Source organism: Ranitomeya variabilis, chromosome 1 (genome assembly GCF_051348905.1).
Source record: "Ranitomeya variabilis isolate aRanVar5 chromosome 1, aRanVar5.hap1, whole genome shotgun sequence".
Classification (NCBI taxonomy): Eukaryota; Metazoa; Chordata; class Amphibia; order Anura; family Dendrobatidae; genus Ranitomeya; species Ranitomeya variabilis.
In genome coordinates, this window is record NC_135232.1 from 620,439,877 (window position 1) to 620,451,100 (window position 11,224).

Below are 11,224 nucleotides of genomic sequence, written 5' to 3' on the forward strand. Positions count from 1 at the left end.
TACCTCCATGTATCCTCAGGACCTATCTCCTCAGCGTTGATAGGACTTTGTACCGGGCCTCTGAATGGATTGATCTGCTACATCAACAGGCTATTTGTTTGGTGCTGTTGCTATTACTCCTGCTGTTGCTGCTGTTGTTGTTGCCTCGGAAACTGCAGTTGCTGCTGCTGCATGAGGACCAACTGCTTTAAAAGCTCCTCCGTCTTGTTTGATGGCAGTGTGCCGAGGGTTAATGTGCCGGGGGCGGTCCGTGATCGCTCCTGGCACATAGTGCCAGATGTCAGCTGCAATAGTCAGCTGACACCCGGCCGCGATCGGCCGCGCTCCCCCCGTGATCGCTCTGGATGTACTATTCTGTCCTTGGGAAGTAGGGCCCACCCCACATGGACGGAATAGTACGTCCAATGGTAGAAAGGGGTTAAAAGATCCTGATCATTGTCACCTTCAGTACTTTACATCTTCTTTATGCCCAATGCTAGTACAGACTTATGGAGAAAATAAAACATATACTGTATATGTTCCACATGTATTCCAAGCATAAACTAAGCAACGGAGCAAATAACTAATTTTGTGCATTTACTTTTTAACAATGCAAAATTGACCATTTTACCACGTAATTTTTAAGACGTTTTATGAATTTTATGAGACAATTCCACTGTTAGGTCATTTTGAACATTTTAAGATGACCATAAAATGCATATGACTTATCCTAATATATTTAGTACATTTTTTTTACTGCTCCTATATTTTTATGCTTTTATTTAACTTGTTTTTCTCCGAGGCTCCTATGAGTACACAGTATAATTTTTTATTCTGGATATAATGGGTAATCACAGAGTTGTGACCCACAGTCATTAATATTTTGCGTATACCTGTACATTTCTAATTTAATTGTGTAAGAAGCCAAACCAACTGAACATTATGATGGTCATTAAATTCTATTTTACAGCATTTGATGGGTGATAAAATAGCCAGACATCAGCAGAATCATTGCTATTTATTAGGAAATAAAATCATTACATAACAATAAGAGATAAGCTCTTTGGAATAAAGAAAATGTGCAGAAAGCATGTGACTCTTTAACACTTTAAAGACTCGGGTATCACTTTTTCATAAATGATCAATAATTTTTTGTTAAGATATACGATTATAGACATTGGACGTGAAAAAATAACTTTCATAACTGTGTTCCAGAAGAAACCATTTGGGAATTTGATACATATATATATATTACCAGTTAATTACTTTCCAAATATACTAATCTTTATTTAATAATGTATGAAGGAAATAATGTATTTTTAATAAAATTATTATTTAATTAATTTTCATATAGTCAACTAAATTTTCATAATCTAATAATACAAGCAAATATATGTAAAAAAAATAAATTGTAATATACTGTATCTTAGTGAACAATTAGGCTTCTCTCTGCACTAATAAGGCACTAATTTAACCCCACCACCAATGCCTACTGTACTCATGGTGGCAGGAAGTTTATTGAGTGATTTAGAACTTTTAAAGATTGGTGCCGAAGGAAGGAGCGGGAAGTGCCAATGCAATGCTAATGCAGTATGTGGCTGGAGGAATCCATGTGCCACAGTATGGCTGTGTGCACACGATGCGGATTTAGTGCGGATCCGCAGCGTTTTTTTCCACGCAGAAATGCTGCAGATCCGCACTGTGATTTACAGTACAATGTAAATCAATGTAAAAAAAAAAAAAAAGCTGTGCACATGGTGCATAAAAATCAGTGTGGAATTGCTGCGGATTTCAAAGAAGTGCATGTCACTTCTTTTGTGCGGATCTGCAGCGCTTCTGCACCCCTCCATAATAGAAATCCGCATTGGAAAAAACTGCAGAAAATCCGCATCAATTCTGCACAAAAACCGCACTAAATCCGCAAAAAAAACTGTGGCAAATCCGCAGCTGCGGATTCTGCCAGGAGATGTGGATTTTGTGCAGAAAATTCTGAACCTCATTTCTTACGTGTGCACATAGCCTAAAGGTCCATATACTGTAACTAGTGTTGAGCGATACCGTCCGATACTTGAAAGTATCGGTATCGGAAAGTATCGGCCGATACCGGCAAAGTATCGGATCTAATCCGATACCGATACCCGATACCAATACAAGTCAATGGGACTCAAGTATCGGACGGTATCCCTAATGGTTCCCAGGGTCTGAAGGAGAGGAAACTCTCCTTCAGGCCCTGGGATCCATATTAATGTGTAAAATAAAGAATTAAAATAAAAAATATTGCTATACTCACCTCTCCGACGCAGCCTGGACCTCACCGAGGGAACCGGCAGCGTTCTTTGCTTAAAATGCGCGCGTTTACTGCCTTCCGTGATGTCATGGCTTGTGATTGGTCGCGTGCCGCCCATGTGGCCGTGACGCGACCAATCACAGCAAGCCGTGACGTAATTTTCAGGTCCTGAATGCCTAATTCTAGGCATTCAGGATTTTAAAATTACATTACGGCTTGTGATTGGTCGCGTCGCGGTCACATGGGTGACGCGACCAATCACAAGCCGTGACGTCACGGGAGGCAAGAAACGCGCGCATTTTAAAATTACGTCACGGCTTGTGATTGGTTGCGTGCCGCCCATGTGACCGCGACGCGACAAATCACAGCAAGCCGTGATGTAATTTTCAGGTCCTGAATGCAGAATTACAATGGAAATTTACAATGAGGGTAAACCACTGGGCGCATGACAGAGCTCGGAAGCGAAGGAGCGCCATTTGACTTTTCAATGCAAAATTGACAAGAATTGAGATGGGACGCCATGTTGCCTTTGGAGAGCCACTGATGTGCCTAAACATTGAAACCCCCCACAAGTGACACCATTTTGGAAAGTAGACCCCTTAAGGATCTTATATAGATGTGTGGTGAGCACTTTGACCCAACAAGTGCTTCACAGAAGTTTATAATGCAGAACCGTAAAAATAAAAAATCATATTTTTTCACAAAAATTATCTTTTCGCCCCCAATTTTTTATTTTCCCAGGGGTAAGAGAAGAAATTGGACCAGAAATGTTGTTTTACAATTTGTCGTGAGTACGCTGATACCCCATATGTGGGGGTAAACCACTGTTTGGGCGCATGGGAGAGCTTGGAAGGGAAGGAGCGCTGTTTGACTTTTCACTGCAAAATTGACAGGAATTGAGATGGGACGCCATGTTGCGTTTGGAGAGCCACTGATGTACCTAAACATTGAAACCCCCACAAGTGACACCATTTTGGAAAGTAGACCCCCTAAGGAACTTATCTAGAGGTGTGGTGAGCACTTTGACCCACTAAGTGCTTCACAGAAGTTTATAATGCAGAGCCGTAAAAATAAAACAAAAATTTTTTCCCACAAAAATTATTTTTTAACCCCCAGTTTTGTATTTTCCCGAGGGTATCAGGAGAAATTGGACAACAAAAGTTGTTGTCCAATTTGTCCTGAGTACACTGATACCCCATATGTGGGGGGGAACCACCGTTTGGACACATGGGAGGGCTCGGAAGGGATGGAGCGCCATTTGGAATGCAGACTTAGATGGAATGGTGTGCAGGCATCACATTGCGTTTGCAGAGCCCCTAATGTACCTAAACAGTAAAAAAAACCCACAAGTGACACCATTTTGCAAAGTAGACCCCCAAAGGAACTCATCTAGATGTGTTGTGAGAGCTTTGAACCCCCAAGTGTTTCACTACAGTTTATAACGCAGAGCCGTGCAAATAAAAAATATTTTTTTTTCCACAAAAATTATTTTTTAGCCCTCAGTTTTGTATTTTTCCAAGGGTAACAGGAGAAATTGGACCCTAAATATTGTTGTCCAATTTGTCCTGAGTACGCTGATACCTGATATGTGGGGGGGAACCACCGTTTGAGCGCATGGCAGAGCTCGGAAGGGAAGGAACATCATTTGGAATGCAGACTTAGATGGATTGGTCTGCAGGCGTCACATTGCGTTTGCAGAGCCCCTAATGTATCTAAACAGTAGAAACCCCCACAAGTGACCCAATATTGGAAACTAGACCCCCCCCAAGGAACTTATCTAGTTGTGTTGTGAGAACTTTGAACCCCCAAGTGTTTCACTACAGTTTATAACGCAGAGCCGTGAAAATAAAAAAAAAACATTTCCCCAAAAAATTAATTTTTAGCCCCCAGTTTTGTATTTTCCCAAGGGTAACAGGAGAAATTGGACCCCAAAAGTTGTTCTCCAATGTGTTCTGAGTACGCTGATTCCCCATATGTTGGGATAAACCCCTGTTTGGGCGCACGGGAGAGCTCGGAAGGGAAGTAGCACTGTTTTACTTTTTCAACGCAGAATTGGCTGGAATTGAGATCGGATCGTGTTTGGAGAGCCCCTGATGTGCCTAAACAGTGGAAACCCCCCAATTATAACTGAAACCCTAATCCAAACACACCCCTAACCCTAATCCCAACGGTAACCCTAACCACACCTCTAACCCAGACACACCCCAACCCTAATCCCAACCCTATTCCCAACCGTAAATGTAATCCAAACCCTAACCCTAACTTTAGCCCCAACCCTAACCCTAACTTTAGCCCCAACCCTAACTGTAGCCTTAACCCTAGCCCCAACCCTCGCCCCAACCCTAACCCTAGCCCTAACCCTAGCCCTAACCCTAGCCATAAACCTAGCCCTAACCCTAGCCCTAACCCTAACCCTAGCCCTAACCCTAGCCCTAACCCTAACCCTAATGGGAAAATGGAAATAAATACATTTTTTAAATTTTTTAAATTTTCCCTAACTAAGTGGGTGATGAGGGGGGGTTTGATTTACTTTTATAGCGGGTTTTTTAGCGGATTTTTATGATTGGCAGCCGTCACACACTGAAAGACGCTTTTTATTGCAAAAAATGTTTTTTGCATTACCACATTTTGAGAGCTATAATTTTTCCATATTTGAGTCCACAGAGTCATGTGAGGTCTTGTTTTTTGCGGAACGAGTTGACGTTTTTATTGGTAACATGCTCGGGCACGGGAGATTTTTTGATCGCTTTTTATTCCGATTTTTGTGAGGCAGAATGTCCAAAAAGCAGCTATTCATGAATCTCTTTTGGGGGAGGCGTTTATACCGTTCCGCGTTTGGTAAAATTGATAAAGCAGTTTTATTCTTCAGGTCAGTACGATTACAGCGATACCTCATCTCTATTTTTTTTATGTTTTGGCGCTTTTATACGATAAAAACTATTTTATAGAAAAAATAATTATTTTGGCATCGCTTTATTCTGAGGACTATAACTTTTTTATTTTTTCGCTGATGATGCTATATGGTGGCTCGTTTTTTGCGGGACAAGATGGTGTTTTCAGTGGTACCATGGTTATTTATATCCGTCTTTTTGATCGCGTGTTATTCTACTTTTTGTTTGGCGGTATGAGAATAAAGCGTTGTTTTTTGCCTCTTTTTTTTTTTTTTTTTACGGTGTTCACTGAAGGGGTTAACTAGTGATATAGATTTATAGGTGGGGTCGTTACGGACGCGGGGATACTAAATATGTGTACTTTTATTGTTTGATTTTTTTTATTTAGATAAAGAAATGTATTTATGAGAATAATATATATATTTTTTTCTTTATTTAGGAATTTTTTTTTTCTTTTTTTTTTACACATGTGGAAATTTTTGTTTTTACTTTGTCCTGGGGAGACATCACAGATCGCTGATCTGACAGTTTGCACAGCACTCTGTCAGATCACCGATCTGAGTTCCAGTGCTGCAGGCTTACCAGAGCCTGGTCTGCACCCGGAAGTAATCCCTGCAGGACTCGGATGCAGCCCCGCGGCCATTTTGGATCCGGGGCCTGCAGGGATAGGAGGTAAGAGACCCTCGCAGCAACACGATCACATCGCGTTGCTCCGGGGGTCTCAGGGAAGCCCGCAGGGAGCCCCCTCCCTGCGCGATGCTTCCCTGTACCGCCGGCACACCGCGATCATGTTTGATCTCGGTGTGCCGGGGGTTAATGTGCCGGGGGCGGTCCATGACCGCTCCTGGCACATTGTGCCGGATGTCAGCTGCGATAGGCAGATGACACCCTGCCGCGATTGGCCGCGTTCCCCCCGTGAGCGCGGCCGATCGCGCTGACCGTACTATTCCGTCCTTGGGAATTAGGGCCCACCCCACATGGACGGAATAGTACGTCCAATGGCAGAAAGGGGTTAAATGAAGACTAAAGGACTTGGCTACTGTACATTATGCCTCCCCACACCATAATACAACAAGTGTGACATTCCAACTTTACCATCTCAACTGCCCCTGTAGTCAGATGGTAAAAATATGTTTTGCAGTGGATTTAAATAACAAAAAGACTAATTCCTAATGGCTATATGAAATAGTACAGTTTACTTTGGTGAAAAAACAAAAATGTACAAATGCAGACAAAATGTATCAGATTTGAAAAGATATTAATATTATAAAGCTATAATCAAAGACAAACACAGTGGGGGAAATAAGTAATTGATCCCTTGCTGATTTTGTAAGTTTGTCCACTGGCAAAGACATGAACAGTCTATAATTTTAAGGGTAGGTTAATTTTAACATTGAGAGATAGAATATGAAAAATAAAATCCAGAAAATCACATTGTATAAATTATAAAAAAAATTATTTGCACTTTGCAGTGAGAAATACATATTTGATCCCTCTGGCAAACAAAACATAATACTTGGTGGCAACACCCTTTTTGGCAAGCACAGCATTCAGACTTTTTTATAGTTGATGATGGGGTTGGCACACATGTCAGGAGGAATTTTGGTCCACTCCTCGTTGCAGATCATCTCTAAATCATTAAGATTTTGAGGCTGTTGCTTGGCAACTCGGAGCTTCAACTCCCTCCATAAGTTTTCTATGGGATTAATATCTGGAGACTGGCTAGGCCACTCCATGATCTTAATGTGATTCTTGTTTAGCCACTTCCTTGTTGCCTTGGCTGTATGTTTTGGGTCATTGTCTTGCTGGAAGACCCCACCACGACACATTTTTTATGTCCTGGTGGAGGGAAGGAGGTTGCCATTCAGGATTTTACGGTACATGGCTCCATCCATTCTCCCATTGATGCGGCGAAGCAGTCCTGTGACCTTAACAGAGAATCACCCCCAAAATATGTTTCCACCTCCATGCTTGACAGTGGGGATGGTGTTCTTTGGGTCACAGGCAGCATTTCTCTTCCTCCAAACATGGCGAGTTGAGTTAATGCTAAAGAGCTCAATTTTTGTCTCATCTAACCACAGCACCTTCTCCCAATCACTCAAAGAATCATCCAGATGTTCATTGGCAAACCTCAGGTGGGACTGCACATGTGCCTTCTTGAGCAGGGTGACCTTGAGGGCATGCAGGATTTTAAACCTTTACGGCATAATTTGTTACCAATGGTTTTATTGGTGACTGTGGTCCCAGCTGCCTTGAGATCATTAACACGTTCCCCCATGAAGTTTTAGGCTGGTCTCTCACCTTCTTCATGATCAAGGATACCCCACGAGGTGAGATTTTGCAAGGTGCCCCAGATTGATGTCAATTGACAGTCATTTTGTATTGCTTCAATTTTCTTACTATTGCACCAACAGTTGTCTCCTTCTCACCCAGCATCTTACTTATGGTTTTGTAGCCCATTCCTGTTTTGTGCAGGTCTATGATCTTGTCCTTGACATCCTTATAAAGCTCTTTGGTCTTACCCATTTTGTAGAGGTTAGAGTCTGACTGACTAATTGACTCTGTGGACAGGAGTCTATTAAAAAGGAGAATATGTAAGACAGCTGTATTTAATGTAGGTAATGAGTTTAACTGGTCTATAAGAGTCAAAACTCTTAATGGTTGGTAGGGGATATTTATTTCTTGCTGCAAAATTCAAATAAATTTATATAATTTATCCCCTTCCCGACCTATGACACATACGCTGCGTCATGAAAGTTGGTGCCAATCCGACCTGTTATGCAGCGTATGCATCATGGCGGGATCGCGTTCTTGCAGGTCGGGTGAAAGGGTTAACTGAAATTTCACCCGACCTGCAGGAACAGGGGGACTAATACTTTAGCCCAGGGAGGGTGGCTTTGCCCCCCTTGGCTATGATCACCCTGGTGACCACTTTGTCACCACCCCTCAGATCTTATTGGAGCTAGCATCCATGTGACGCTATCTCTCCATTCAGATGTGGAGGGGTGGAGAAAACCATTGCTGCCTCTCTGTCCAGCTTCATGCCATCCATATAAGCTGAACAGCGAGGTGCCTGCTTGCTGCCCTGCCACATACCACAATTGCGGCCACCGTCACCACCGCCATCAAAGCTGCCATCACCGCTGCTAGGTACTCCCCTCCTCTGCCCTCTGCACCCCTGCTGTCCGATTGCACGCCCCTGACCTCCGCTCCCTCCCCCTGCACCAGTGATCACCCCCTTCCCCTGCCCTAGTGATCACCCCCGATCACCCCCCTGCTGCCAGCTCCATCTCCTCCATCTGCTGCTGCATCTCAGCCCCCCATGCCTGAAAGCCCCCTCCTGCCCTCAGTGATCACCCCCTGCCCCAGTGAACAACCCCTGATTGCCCCCTGCCCCCCTGATTGCCCACTGCCCCCTGATCTCCCCCCTGCTTCACTGATCTCCCCCTGCCCTGCAGATCTCCCCTTTGCCCTGCTGATCTCCCTCTGCCCTGCTGATTTCCCCCTGCCCTGCTAATCTCCCCCCTGCCCTGCTGATCTTCCCTCTGCCCTGCTGATCTTACCCCTGCCCTGCTGATCTCCCCCCTGCCCTGTCGATCTCCCCCTGCCCCACTAATCTCCCCCGCCCCACGGATCTCTCTACGCCCCGCTGATCTCCCCCTGCCCTGGTGATCACCCCCTGCCCCAGTTTTCCCATTAGGGTTAGAGTTGGGCTAAAGTGAGTTGGGCCCTGCCCCCCTGATTGCCCACTGCCCCCTGATTTCCCCCCTGCCCTGCTGATCTCCCCCTGCCCTGCGGATCTCCCCTCTGACCCACTGATCTCCCCTCTGCCCCGCTGATCTCCCCCTGCCCCGCTGATCTCCCCCCTGCCCCGCAGATCTCCCTCTGCCCCGCTGATCTCCACTCTGCTCCGCTGATCTCCCCTTTGCCCTGCTGATTTCCCTCTGCCCTGCTGATCTCCCCCCTGCCCCGCTAATCTCCCCCCTGCCCCGCTGATCTTCCCTCTGTTAAGCTGATCATACCCCTGCCCCGCTGATCTCCCCCATGCCCTGTGGATCTCCCCCGCCCCACTGATCTCCCCCGCCCCATGGACCTCTCTCCGCCCCACTGATCCCCCTCTGCCCCGGTGATCACCCCCCTGCCCCAGTTTTCCCATTATGGTTAGAGTTGGGCTAAAGTGAGTTGGGCTAAAGTTAGGGTTTGGGTTGGGGCTAAAATAAGGGTTAGGGTTGGGGCTAAAATTAGGCTTAGGGTTGGGGCTAAAGGTAGGGTTGGGATTAGGGTTAGGGATAGGATTAGGGTTGGGATTAGGATTAGGGTTAGGGGTAGGGTTAGGATTAGGGTTGGGATTAGGGTTAGGGGTAGGGTTAAGATTGAGATTAGGGGTAGGGTTAGGATTAGGGTTGGGATTACAGGTAGGGTTAGGGTAGAGATTAGGGGTAGGGTTAGGATTAGGGGTAGGGTTAGGGTTGGGATTAGGGTTACGGGTGTGTTGGTGTTTGGGTTGAGTTAGAATTGGGTGTTTCCACTGTTTACGCAAATCAGGGGCTCTCCAAATGTGACATGACACCCGTAGACCATTCCATCAAAGTCTGCATTCCAAAACATCACTACTTCCCTTCCGAGCCCGAAAGTGTGCCCAAACAGTGGTGTACCCCCACATATGGGGTGTCAGCATACTCAGGACAAACTGGACAACAACTTTTGAGGTCCAATTTTTCCTGTTACCCTTGTAAAAAAAATTGTGGGCTAAAAAATAATTTTTGAGGAAAAAAAAGATTTTTTAATTTTAACGGCTCTGCGTTATAAAATTCTGTGAAGCACTTGGGGGTTCAAAGTGCTCACAACACATCTAGATTAGTTCCTTGGGTGTCTAGTTTCCTAAATGGGGTCACTTGCGGGGGTGCTCCAATGTTTAGGCACACAGGGGCTCTCCAAACGTGACATGGTGTTCGCTAATGATTGGAGCTTTTTTTCCATTCAAAAAGTCAAATGGCACTCCTTCCCTACCCTAGCCCTGCCATGCACCCAAACAGTGGTTTACCCCCACATATGAGGTTTCAGCATACTCACGACAAATTGGACAACTTTTAGAGTCCACTTTCTCTTTTTACCATTGGGAAAATAAAAAAAAATGTTGCTAAAAGATCATTTATGTGACTAAAAAGTTAAATGTTAATTTTTTCCTTCCACTTTGCTTTAGTTCTCATGAAGAACCCGAAGGGATAATAAACTTCTTGATTGTGATTTTGAGCACCTTAAGGGGGTGCAGTTTTTAGAATGGTGTCACTTTTTTGTATTTTCAGCCATATAGACTGTTATGATCCGGTGACTTTAGAGCCGCATGAACTTTCTCTGGAGTAGGTGGAAACTGTACTGACCGCAAAACCTGAACTAACACCGCAACTAGAAGTAGCCGTGGGGTGTGCCTAACAAACCCTAGACACCTCGACACAGCCGGAGGACTAAATACCCCTACAGATGGAAATAGGAATACTACCTTGCCTCAGAGCAGAACCCCAAAGGATAGGCAGCCCCCCACAAATATTGACTGTGAGTAGGAGAGGAAAGACACACGCAGGCAGAAAACAGGATTCAGCAAAAGAGGCCACTCTAGCTAAATAGGAAAAGATAGGACAGAATACTAAGCAGTCAGTATTAAAACCCTTCCAAAAATATCCACAGCAGATAATACAAAAAGTTCCACAATCTAACTAAAGACATGGAATGTATATCTGCCACTCCAGAGAATCCAACAAGACTGAGAAAATACTGACACAATCTAAGTTGGACAAAAAAAAACACTGAATAGCACAGAATTATTAAGCACACAGCATGTGTGCCACAGGAACAAACCAGACACTTATCTTTGCTGCATTACCACCTACAACCACCGGAGGGAGCCCAAAAGCAGAATTCACAACAGTACCCCCCCTTGAGGAGGGGTCACCGAACCCTCACCAGAGCCCCCAGGCCGATCAGGACGAGTCAGATGAAAAGCATGAACCAAATCAGCAGCATGGACATCAGAGGCAAAAACCCAAGAATTATCCTCCTGGCCATAACC